This window comes from Falco biarmicus, chromosome 14, assembly GCF_023638135.1.
Source record: "Falco biarmicus isolate bFalBia1 chromosome 14, bFalBia1.pri, whole genome shotgun sequence".
In the NCBI taxonomy this organism is placed as follows: Eukaryota; Metazoa; Chordata; class Aves; order Falconiformes; family Falconidae; genus Falco; species Falco biarmicus.
Window position 1 is genome coordinate 22,626,517 of NC_079301.1, and position 12,639 is coordinate 22,639,155.

Consider the following 12,639-nt stretch of genomic DNA (forward strand, 5'->3'; position numbering starts at 1 on the left):
TAGCCTGGCCGCCTGCCTTGCTAGCTGTGAGCTTTCCTGCGCTTACCTCTGCATGGCAGCTTGTCTGCTGGGATTTGGCTAAGGGATCCCCTCTGGGACAGCTTCTGGACTTCAGGAAATGGAGAGTTCATCTGTCAGAGTGCAGGCAGTATTTAATGCCTATTACGCTTCCAAGAAAAAACCCCAAACCAGCCCAGCCCCAAACAAGAAAAACTTTGCTTGGAAAGTGTCCGGTTTGCAGCTCAGTCCTCAGTTTTTCTGTTATGATTTCTTGAATGCAAGTGCCCTTCACGCCACATTCTCTCCTGGATAGTTGTTTTACACTATGGTCAAGTCACTTGTGTTTCTCTCTCCTCCCCACCCCACCCCCCAACAGTCTGAGTCCTTTAAATCTTTTGCTGTTCGGCGTTCTCTCCAGCCTGTGAGTGGTTTCTGTGGCTGCAGCTTCCTTGTGTGATGTAATTCTCATGTCTTGCTGATCCCAAGTGATCTGCTTTGCAGTGCATCAAGAATTTAAGCAAGGCAGATAAACAGCAGTATAACAAGCATCGACCAATGCTGACTGTGAAACATCTTTGAGAGGTGCTTGTGCTCTTCTTGTAAAGCAGATTCAGGGAGAAACCATTTCCTGGTAAAGCCAGATACTCCAGGCTGAAATTTTACCTGCAGCTTTTACAGAAAAATAATGTTTTCTAACTGGAGATGGGGGGAAAGAAGCTGCTTTTGACCTGCTCCTCTCTCCTCCCCTGCTGCAGGAGTGTGTCCATGTCCCTGGAGAAGATTGTGGTGTTGTAACAGTGGCAGGGCATTCCTCCTACTTTGGGCCTGGCTGGCTTCTCTGGCACACCTGGATGGCAGCATTAACTGCACCTTTGGCTCGTGGCTGAGGAAGGAATCCAGATCTGCAGCAGGAGTGGGTGCGTGGGTGGGTGGGGGTTCAAGCCAGACCCTCTTGGTTTTAACCTGCTACACAGGCAAGAATAACCCTCTTGGATTCTGCTCCTGGACTGAAGATAAGGGACTTGTTGTTGTTGACTTCAGTACAGTACATGCAGGGTTTGCTCCAGAGGTACACAGGTTAACTGTGCTGTTTCCAGATGAAGGCTGCTCTTGCCAGTGAGACTGATTTTGGTGGCTTTTTCCTAAAGCATTGTGAATTTGTTAGTATATAACCTGTAGCTGGTAGCTTGGAAAAGCAGCTACTTCTTGCAGTGGTAGGAGTTACAGTTTTGCTAGCTTCAGAGTAGTATCAGACCATAGCTGTTGCTGTATACATTAGCAAAAAAGACCCAATTTCACTCCTCCTACACACATATGTGTGCGCACACACACACACACACACACAGCGTATTAGATGGATTCCTAACATAAATCTGGAGTCTTAATCCCCAAGCCTCTTCTAGAGGCTAGGGAGATGATGCTCCTTATCTGATTGTCTCAGTTAAGTGCCTTAAAGTGAAGTAAATTGACTCTGCAGTCTTACTGGACATAGCTTCTTGTCTGGAGGGACCTGATCGTGCTGCATTTCAGTGGCCCTGTGCTGTGGTGTTCTTCGAGATGTCACACAGGCCTGCCACTTGCTGGCAAAAAACCTTCTGCCTCTGGCCACTGCTATGATTTTGAAATGCCATGTCATTAGAAACTGAATATGCTCCTGTAATTATGAGGAAGAAAACCACCCATCAGGGTTTCTGTGCCTGCTGGTGTGAGTGACATCCAGCTATACTTTGGGAAGAGTGGTTTATCTAAGAGCTTAATTGGGATAAAACCACAGAGACTTGTTTGGGACTGATTATGCCTAACTGTTCAACCCGCTGAGCACCATAGATGTACTTACTGAGCTTTGTTTGCAGGACGGGAGTCTTATGAACTGTAGTGACATGACAGCCCTGGAAATCTCCGATTCAAGATAAGCTGTCTGCATGGCTGGCCATGGCTATTTCAACTGAACAAAGAGTATGAAAAGCCTTTTTGGGGGTTGGGGGGAGGAGAGATGTGTTCCTATCCTACTGCCCTTACTGGGAAACAAAAGACAAAGCTGTTTACATTAGTATACTTGTATACTAACGTGTGTGTGTATGTATATATGTATATATACACTACGTTTCCTGTGATATCTAGTGTCTCTGGCCCTTTGGTGTTGTCCTAGTCCATGTGAGAAAGATAGAAGGCCCCTTTCCATCTTCTAGTCCTGGAAAACAAGTGTTCGTGAGAATTCCTTCTTCCCAGACTTTTTAAAGTGTGCTTTATCTTTCTTCCTTCTTAATAGGGAAACCTACTCCCTTAGAGGTCCGTGATGTTCATACTGTCCTTGGAGCATCCCCTTCTCTGCTCCTTTTCAGCCAGAGCCATGGCTAGGAGAGTTTCCCTGCTTTACTCTTCTTGCAGAAAGTGGTGTTTGGCAGCCATGTGCTAAATGGTGATGAGTGCAGTGTTTTAGTGGCATGATGCTGCCCTTGGTGATCCTCCTGTGCAGACCTCGAGTCTCTGAAATGCACAAGCTTGACTTCCCTTGCAGTTATATTACGGCAAATGAAAGCAGCTCCCCCGAAGTGAAGGGCTGCACTGCTTCAAAACAAATGAGAGAGACCTAACTGGAGCTGCGGGGTAGGTCTCAGGTTTAATTGCAATGATAAGCTAGTACTTTTCAGACAAGGTACTAGCTGAAGCACAGGCATTGCCACAGTGGAGCAAAGTGCTTGCAGGACACATGGATACCTCAGCACTGGAGGGGCCATGCACCAAAGGGGAAGAAGCTGTGTGTTGCTGCCGTTCACAAGTGAATCATGGCTTCTTAAATAAAATGAAACTGCACGCCACTGAAATGGGAAATTAGCTGAAAGCAGAATAAAATCCCTTTTATTCTGATGTGGGCATGTGTAGCAGTTGTAGCAGTATCATAGTTCTTCCTTGGCTTTCCCAGACATCCTTAACTCTCCTTTTGCTTCACTCCCAAGAAGCTGTATATGGCCAGTGTGATGTACAGCAGTGAGTAGGCAAGTATTCTGCACTCAACAGGTGTGCTGTGCAGCAGCCGTACATCTCGAACGTGTTAGCCAGCAGCTAAAATTAGGTAGTAGCGTTTGCACCAGAAAACCATGGCTACGTTAACTGAAATAAAGTGTCTCCTCCCTTTGTCCCTTCTCTCAGGAGCATCACTGCAGGATTAGCACAGTGTGGAGAACCCTCTGTGGGACTCATGCGGATTTCAGACTGGAGTAGCAAGGTTGCTGACTCCTGAAATGGACAAAGGCTGTTTAAGGTCAGTGCTGAGTCAGTGGGGCTTTGGGTGGCATCAGGAGGTTCAATGTGGAGGCTGGAAACTGAGGACACTTCAGAGAGTTGAGTTTGACAGAGGTTGAGTCATTTGACAGTTCATGTTGTGGAGGAGAAGCATTTTGCATGGCATTTCTCCGTGTCTCACTAGGCTATGTGCTGCACAGTGTGTCTTTCACTGACAACTTGTGCACCCAAGTTGTGTTGGAGCTGCCAGCTTGGAAATACATTCTCTGCTGTTCTACCTTGCCACCACACCCCTGGCTTTAAGGCCTGTCTTTGGAAGTTTTGTACGTGTGCTTGGACCTGTATTTTCAAGCAAATAACAAAATGTTACTTAATACTGCACTGGTCTCCTCTTAGTTAATTAGAAAAGCAATTCTTTGCTGTGTTCCGTTCTTCTGAGTAAGAGAGCAATGCTGGTAGACCACTATTATTTTAGCCTGTTCAGAATAGTTGCCTGCATCTAGTAAAACCACACTCAGCTTCTGTGTGTATTGTTTCAGGATCTCCTTATCCATTTCTTTTGGTGTTTAATATTAAGGTCCTCGTAATAGGTGCTGCTAGCCTTTTTTTTTTTTTTCTTTTTTTTTTTTCTTTTTTTAACATTCATTGTGGAACAGTGTATTCACACTGGGGAGAAAAGCATAGTCCTTAGACCCTGGGGTCCCTTCTGCTTGCTTGGCAGAGGACCTATTGTACCCAAAAGGCTGGCCAGGCTGTTAGTCACTATTATTTCAGGAAGAAACCTGAACGAACCTTCAGCAAACAGTGGGATGACTCAGAGGTTACTGAAAATAAGGCTGCATTGTCAGCTGGAACCCTGGAGCAGAGGATGCTTTACTGATGTAGGGTCTGGGCTGTGTTTCAAACAGCCCACTTTAAACATCCTAAATTTTCCTGAGTTGGACACCTCCCTGTGCCCACTCTGAGCTCAGGGTGTGGCTTTGTGAATATTACATCTTCTCTCCTGTGCTTATCTCAGCTGGGATCACCAGCAGCCTCTAGGGAAGAAAGCTCAGCTGAGCCTGCGCAGCAGTTGGCATTGCAGCATGAGTAGATCAGAGAGAAAGATCTGGGATTGGAGTAACAACGTTGACATCAGGGCTTTTCAGACATTATCTTCCTTGTGCTGCTGGGAGCCAGGGATGGGTTATTAGTGCTGTTATAGCACATCCCAGCCCAGCCTGCTTGTGGTTTGCCCACCACCTCACAGCAGATCTATCAGAGGGCTGCAAGGAGACCACAGGAGCACTTCTCTCCAGCAACTCATATACTACAGACTTGGCATTACTTCTAATTGCTTCACAGGGGCAGCAGAAAGTGTGTGCTAGTGGGTACAGAAGTGGGGAGTAGTCCTGACAGATGCTTGGCTGGGGCTTCATCACCTTCTTACCAGCCCATGACAGTCCTCGGCTGAAGCCCTGGCTCTCAGCAGTGCTCTGAACTCATGTCCCCAGCCACCGGTCTTTAGGAGTTGGCAGAAAGTGCATCCACGGGTCTCGCAGTGCCCATTCAGACTCGCCAAGCTGGGCCTCAGGGATCTTACAGTGACCACAGCAATTAGAAGGGGAAGTAAACTGAAGAAGAGCAAAGTACCTGGCAGTTTCCTCTGTAGTGAATAGTGATAATCATAGCTGCACACCTTATTTAAATAGTTAAAGTAGACAATCGCTATTGAGTGCTAATTACAGTGCCAGTCCCTGATGCTACCTGGGTACCACAGCTGTAAGCGGCTCTGAAATTCAAGGGCTTTCTGGTACCTGCATAGCAGTGGGGTGCCTGCTCCCCTTTCCTGCTGGGCAAGCAAGCCTGGCAGTGCTTGGCCTGAGAAGTTTGGGGGGGTGGGGGCTACTCTCTGCTGTCCCAGTGCAGCAGAGGGCTGGGGAACATGGCATTTGCTGGAGAATGCAAAGAATGTAAAGGAGAGCTTACAGGGAGGGGAGACCATGCCGACTGAATGGAGAAACCTGTTTGATTCCCCTGAAGGGCAAAACACACCCAAGTCTCCTCCTCAAAACAAGGCTTGGCTTCCAGGAGCCAGCCCTCTCGGTCCGCCCAGCAGGTGAGCGCTCGGCTTCACCCACAGCTGCCTTCGCTGCCGGGGAGGGTCGGGGAGAGCCGCTGCACCCTTGAGGGCAGCAGTGCCTAGAGGTTGCGTGCAGCCTGCTCCGCATCGGCCTTGCTAGGGGAAGGCACAGCTGAGGAGCCTCTGCAGGTAGGGCTGGGCAGGGAGGCTGGTCCTGGGCGCTGCAGAGGACAGCTCTCCGCCGGGTTTCACCTGCTCTCTGCCTGGGGAGGAGGAAAAGGCGGGCAAGGAGGGCTGTCCTTTCCTGACCGGCTGGTGCGGGGATCTGCTGGGGGTGAGGGAGGCTTGAACCGATACCTTAAATCCTCCTCCTGCCTGGGGAAATGAAGTTTCTCCATTGTGTTCTGGACCAAAGTGTGCATCTAAAATGGTTCATGAGTACTGCAGGGATGGTGTTAGTACAAGTACACAAATGAGGCAGAAGAGGGGAGGTTTGGGTATGGGTCTCTGTTGCTTACCCCATCTGATCACTGAATTCCCTTCCTGCCCATTGCCCCGCATCTTTCCCAAATCTGTCCCCCTCTTAATTTACTACATAGAGCAGGGGGCATGGCAGTGAGCTAACTGGGGAGAAGTCTGTGCGTGGGTAGGGGTGAGCAGGATCTGGACAATATGGGTAAAATTTGAGCCCGTGTCCCTTGACAGCCTCTCAGGAGGTTTTGGGTAAGCTGCATCACTTTCTGCCTCTCCAGTCCCACCTCCTCAGGACTCATGCGGGAAGGAGAAGGCTGCAGACAAGGATTTTTCACTCTCTCCTGCTCCGCCTTGTTTTGTTTCTCTCTGAATTAGTATGAAATCAGCACCCTGGAAAGGAGTGGTAAAGCTGGTACAGAGGAGGTGAGCACCTCCCTCAGCCTTTGCTTCATCCTACCACCAAGCTTGGCGAATGCCTTCTCCATTTGTTTCCCCATCTCCACCCCTCTGCTTGGCCCTTGACTGCTCCAGAGCAAATCCGTAACAGGAACATGAGCTGGATTCAGCTGGGCAGGTTGCTCCGCTGCAAGCTGGGGAGCAGAGATGTCCTCCCTCATCAGATTGATCAGGACTTTGTATTTAGGCTAGTTTATTTTATTCATCCAGTCAAAGAAACAGCATTAAATTTGTTCCCCAAAATTTATCATGTTTTAATTGGAAGTCATAATTTTCCATAACTTCCAGATGACAGATTTTAGTTTTCTTTTACAAAAATGTAGGTTTTTTTCTTGGTAGAAGTTTGTACCTTCTCTGTGATGTCATGAAGCTTCAATGGGATTTTCTGTCCTGCTCTGTTTGTGGGTCTGATTCAAATGCAAAGCTCTGCCTTCGAAAGGAAAACAAACTTTTCATTCCTTCTTGCTTTTCATCTTTATACATCAAGGCTTAAGGTCAATGGCATGTGGGTGCGGTAAACATCATTATCCTTCTTCCTCTTCAAATACAGAAATTAGTTGAGCAATTAGGAGTTAATGCCTTGTAATTAGACTAATGAAACTATATACCTAATATGGTGAAAAATGATCTAGTAATTTTTGGCAATAACAGCAGCGAAGTTTTGTGTTTGGGGGTGGTCATACTGTGTAGGTTTGTACAGCTCCTAGCACAACAGGAGCCCCAAGATAGTCTCTTGGGATACACAGGTTTGTGTGCCGCTCTAATTAAGTTTATGCCACACTTCCCTGACTTCAACAGCTGACATCTTTGCCAACTTCATCTGGTCAGAATGATTTTTTTAATTTTTTTTTTTTTTTTTAGTTTTGTGGTGTATGTGGTTGCAAGTGAATTAAAAGACATTATAATTGTGCATTTGCAGCTTCACAACTGTTGTCTTCGACACGGCTGAAACATGTCTGCATTGCTCATATTAATGAATTCTGTGCAGGCTGCCCCATGGCAATTGCAAGTTTTCATCTCTGTTCCCCGTGCTCGGGAAAGAAGAGATATTAGCTGTCCTCAGGCAGCAGTGACCAAGTTCCTGAGAAACTGTGGTGCTGGGCTGAGGCTCTTCGTAGAGATCCTGCACAGCCAGTCAGGCTCTTCTGGAGCTGCAAGTGCCTGATGCTTCTGTGGTTTGTATTCAGGGTCGTGTTGGCCACCCTGAAAAGGGTGGGTGCACAGTTTGATGACCATGATGCAGTTTAAATTATTTGGCTAGTGTCATGGAAGAACTGTGGCAGAGGCATAACATGTCACTTGCAGTGGAGTAACCATCCATCCTCTCCAGCTGACACCTGACTCATCAAACACCTCCAGCAGTGGTTCCTGGGGAAAAGAACCTCCTCTTGTAGCCTGGCCTCTCCTTAGAGCATCTCTGCATGCACCGAGCAAGGTAGTGATGAGCTTTTGTATTGCATGAGCCTAGAAGGGTTGATTTAAGGTTGCTTGGACTGCTTCAACTATTGCATTCCTAATCATTCGCAAGCTTGACTTCAGAAATCTCCTGGTGTTTCTTAAATACCACCAAGTGTATATGTGATGGTATCAGTGTGAAATAGTCACTGTGTGGAAAAAGAAAAAAGGAAGCATGAAAAGCTGGTCCTTCGGAGAAGCTAAGCATTGTCCAAAACATGAGGACTCTCACCCTGCCTGTATGGATGAGCATTCAGCTGAAGTTTAGTATTAAAAACCTTTCTGCTGTTCAGAGGCAGTTGTGCATGACTTTATCCACATTTGAAAGCCCAGAGCCATCCAGTTACTCCTAATACTGAGCATTATCAAGACACTATAATGTTATTTGCCACTGAGGCACAGTCCAAGTCCTGGAGCGTGCCTCAGGCTGTGGGTCGGGATTTTCAGACTGACTGACAACCTCCCACTTCAAACTCATTCAGCCACCTGTATGCATGAGGTGGGATGAAATCCTAAGTTGCAGGTTGCAAGTTCACAGCGTGAAGCCTGAAGTGTAATTCCTGTTGCCACTCATTTCCCCAAGTGTAGACAGTGGGACGGAAGTGTCCATCCTTCCCAGGCACAGGGTGCCACTCAAGTCAGAGTTCAAAGGTGAAATAAATCTAGTTTTAAGAATGCTGGCTCAAAACCATCACAGCCACTGGGCACGAAGCGCTAATCCAGCATGAACTTCCTTTACTGGTTCAAACTTGCTGAAATGAATGCAAAGGGTTAACTTTGTTCTGGCAGGGTTTATGCTAGATCAGGTACAGTCTCTCCAAGCTGCTCTCACTTCACAGGAGATCAGGTAACAGCTGACATAAAGGCATAACATTGGCACAAAGTTTGCATTGTGTGCTCTGGCTAATGCATGAGAAATGCAAGTATGTGCCCACGCCTAATCCAGATCACTGGAGGGCAGTCTGACAGTGCACAGATCTGGATTAGCAATCCTGCAACCTGAATGCTGCCTTTCTGGGGCAGGGTGTCTCATGGCTGCATGTAACCTATGGAGAACAGCTTTTTTCCCTGGCTTTCCTTCCTGTGGGTTTGTGAAAGGTGGGCTTGATCTGAGCATTAAATCAAGGTCCCACCTTTCACCATAAGGGTTGGAGAGTAAGGACTTGGAGCCTGATTTAAGTCTAGATGACAGAATTCTCAGCAGAGTTTAGGAGGTTCAAATGAAGAAGGTTCAAACCTCTTGCAAGCTTTAAATGCATTTTAATTTGAGGACTGTGAAGGTCAGAATAGGCATCAATTATCATTAAACCAGGATACTCTTCTGCGTGACTGACCTCTCAGTCTGTTTGCAGCTGAGGGCCAGCAATCAGGTCACTGGCCAAGTCCTCCATTAGTACACGAGTTCCTAGCTGGTGAAATGAGTTTTGTGCTTCTACCCAGGAACAGGAGGAGCATGTGAGAGCTCCTTGGAAAGCAGCGGGACAGCACGGGTGGTCTCTGCTAACAGGCAGCAGAGCCCAGAGATGCTGCTGGATGAGAGTCGGCAGGTCAGGATTGCTTTGCAGATGGTCACATAAGTGATGCCACGTGGGCTTTGGGCTGCAGGAAAGTAACACTGGTTTAGGACACAGTTTGTCATCTATTAATGACCCTTCTGTTGTGGCATCAAGAGTTTAACTCCCTGTTTCGTGGACTAGGGAAGGCAGCGGTGCATGGGTCAGTTGTGGGGTACCTGTCCAGAAAGGGTCTGACTGACACTGCATGTCCAGGTGCAGAGCATCTCACCATGCAGCCCTCACAGGGACCAGCGCAGTGAAGTGGGCCTGGTGCCCCAGACATCAAAGGCAGATCCCACCCTGAGCTGGAGAGCGAGGCGCGGGCAGGAGTGCTGTAACATGAACTCAGTAGCTGGCCGGGGCTGTGTGGACAGTTCAGGAGTCTAAAGGCACCCTGTGGCGCTTCCCGGGAAAGCTGTATTTATGAGATCAAAGCAGCTCTGCTTCCTTTCCCAGAGCATTCATTTAGTCCTCAGAACTAGGTCCAATGTCGGATCCAGCTCATCGCCAAGATGAACGGAGGGCAAGGTGGCTATTAGGCACAAAGGGGCTATTACTGCAAGTGCCCTACAAACTCCTGACAACAGCAGGCTGAAAAAATGTTATTAACATTTTAAAGTTGCAGTTGAACCATCAAAAAGGAGGATGGCTGGCAGGTTTTTTCTTTTGTGTGTTTGCAGGTAATAGGGGCTACAGTCAGCTTTTAAAGAATACTAAGTGTTTCATCTCCTGGGCTATAATTACATCTTTTTAAGTGGCTTACATGGAAAGCAGAATCAGTCCCAATTAAATGATGGGCTGCTGATTTCAGGCACTGGAAGAATTTATTAGCAAAGACTGCTGGTCTGGCTGTAGATCAGCTCCTTTGCAGACGACTGTATGAGCGGGCAAGGATCTGTCACCCTCGCCCTCCGCCAGCTGCAGCTCTGTGGCCTCAGGGGGAGTGGTGGCTACGGGGATGGACAAGAGCATGGCTGTAGTTACCCCCTTGTTCAGCCCATGGGCTGTGCTCTGTAGGGATTGCTCTCTGCTGGGGGTCAGAGAGGAGTCTGTGGTGCCCGAGCCGTCTCAGCTCCTCTGCTGGTACCAGTGACGATGGTGCCCGCTGCTGTGCTCGTGTGTGTGTGTGTGTCATCTGTCCCTGGGCAGCCACACGGATCTCTCCAGCTTGTTTCAGGTAGCACAGCCACCTGCTCGCCTGGCAGGGTGAGGGTTTTCGCCAGGAGCCGCTCTCTGAAGCGCTGCTGAGAGACAGAGGCTCTGTGCGCCATTAGCAGCGGTGGCATTGCTTGAAGCGCTTTAAAAACACCAAGCGCGTGGAAATCCCTGCGACTGGGCAGGGACCACTGCGGGAGGGAGAGCCTGGCTGCCCGCAGACGGGCACGCCCTGAAGATTAAAATCTAAACAAGGTTTTAGCTCCCCTTTCCTTCTTAAATAGCTTGTAATTGCTTTCCATCACGTGGTGAGGATCTCCTAGTTAGTGTCTTCAGTGGGAGGCAGCTTTGGCAGCCCCCGCACCCTTCCTGCCCCAGAGCAGCTGCCTGCCCAGCTCTGCAGCACCCCGGGGGCTCCCAGAGGTGGGCATAACCTGCTTGTCAAGGGTCTTGGTAGTGCTCTGTGCCTTTGAAAACCAGGGCTTTTGTGTAAGTGGTTGGCATGGATTTAGCTAGCAGCTCCATTTGAAGCATGCAGTCTCGGGACACGGTCTAATAGGATTTTGGTCCTGCACAGGCAGAACATTTATTTCTTCCGCTGGGATGCTCATGTTGGATGCTTTGTCAGCAGGAATTTAGCCATCGTAACACCCGCTTTTGTGGGTCTGCTGTTGCCTGGGCCATCCCAGTGTTACATCCCAGAGAGTGGTGTTTGAAAGCTGAGCACTAGATACAATCAGCCAGCCTATAAATTGAGGGACTTGGCAGTGGTAGTGTTTTGGCCATATTGTACTAGAAACTCGAGTCTGAGCGGGACTAAATCACAGATGACTTAAAATACCAGAAAGAGTATCCAGCTGTCAGGTATTTGTATTGCCCACAGGTGGGGATCCAGTTTCCTGTATCTTGATGCTGCTTCTAGGGAAGGGCTGGAGAGAGAAGGAGGAGGGGCTGAGGTGGGCAGGCCTGGGGATCCTTCTGGCTTGTGAAGTGCTCTGCAGAATTAAGGAGACTGTAAACTCTCATAACCAGGCCAAGCTCATCCCTGCTGCTTCCTGGAATGAGCCCTGCATAGCTGATGGAGAATGAAACCCAGCTTATCAAGAGGTTCTCCCAGTAATATAACTCAGGTGATCAACCTCTGCTTCTTTAGCATTACTGGGCACTTAGCTCCACCTGTGCTACTTACCTGAGACCTGCTATCGCAGGGAAGGGAGGGGCAATTTGGGTTTAATTGCCTGCAGGCTGATTGGATCATGACTCATAAAGGGCTCCTGAGAACTGGGGTAGAGGAGATGAATTTAAAAGTTGCGCTGTCCAGTGGCCAGTGTGTCACTCCTCCCCCGCGTAGGATCAAGGCATTGGTGGCAGTGTCAGTCGACTCTGTCTTTTCTGTTGTGTTCCACGCTGGAAACATCCTGTGAAGTCAGAGCCTCTGTAAGGTGCCAGCCTCTCTGAATCTTGGCTGTGGGCAGATCCAACAAGAGGGAAGGACAAGTCTGGGAAAGAAGGAGATAACAGGTAAAAGAGATGACAGTGGTATCGGGGCCAAGCAGCACAGCAGGGATGAACGTGGAGTGCAGAAGCCTGCAGCAAGTCAAGACAGCAGGGTGGAAGGTTCGCAAAGACAAACTTGTCTATTTCTCCTGTTGTAGCAGGATCCGATTTTGGAGCGGTACACTGAGATAGTGTTGAATGCTCTGCACTTGCCCCTCTGCTCAGCTGGAATCCAGTGCTGGGTGTGAAGCAGGTACAGAAGATCCAAGTTTCAACAGACTGTCCCAACTCTGCTTCTGGGGTAGGATTTCACCACAGACGCTAATAAGGGCACAAGCAGGCCACTAATGGGCATTCCTGCAAAACATTCCTATTACGTGCTGCGCCCAGCCGGCATGTGGGAGGAGAACAACACTCCTGTAGCAAGGATAAAGCTTCACCTCTTGCTTAAGAGCAGAGGGTGTCAGGGAGATTCATCCATCAGAGGAGCAGAGTGGAGGCCAGCTGCACTGAAGCAGGTATGCCCTTAGGATCGTATGAAGATACACCCCGAATTCACAGCTTGGGCTGTGGGTAGAGCATTTGGTGAGTTTCAGTAGGGGAAGGGTCTTCTTAGGGGCTTTTGGGTTGTATTTTTTTGGCTAGGATCATGGTAAAGGAGACATTTGGAGTACTTTGGGGAGGCTGTAGCTGGCAGCTGCTTTGCCTTGGGAACTTGGACTGGCAGTGATGAACCTGATA

General features: G+C 48.6%; 1 protein-coding gene across 4 annotated transcripts in view; it reads left to right on the forward strand.

Moving 5' to 3' along the window:
• The first annotated feature begins 5,380 nt into the window (after positions 1 to 5,380).
• The window catches only part of ZNF185 (zinc finger protein 185 with LIM domain), a 49,856-nt gene continuing 42,597 nt past the window's right edge, over positions 5,381 to 12,639 (forward strand). For all 4 annotated transcript variants that reach the window (XM_056360118.1, XM_056360122.1, XM_056360120.1 and 1 more), the window contains exon 1: positions 5,381 to 5,494. The gene's annotated coding sequence lies outside the window, so the exon portion shown is untranslated. The remainder of the gene's footprint in view (positions 5,495 to 12,639) is intronic.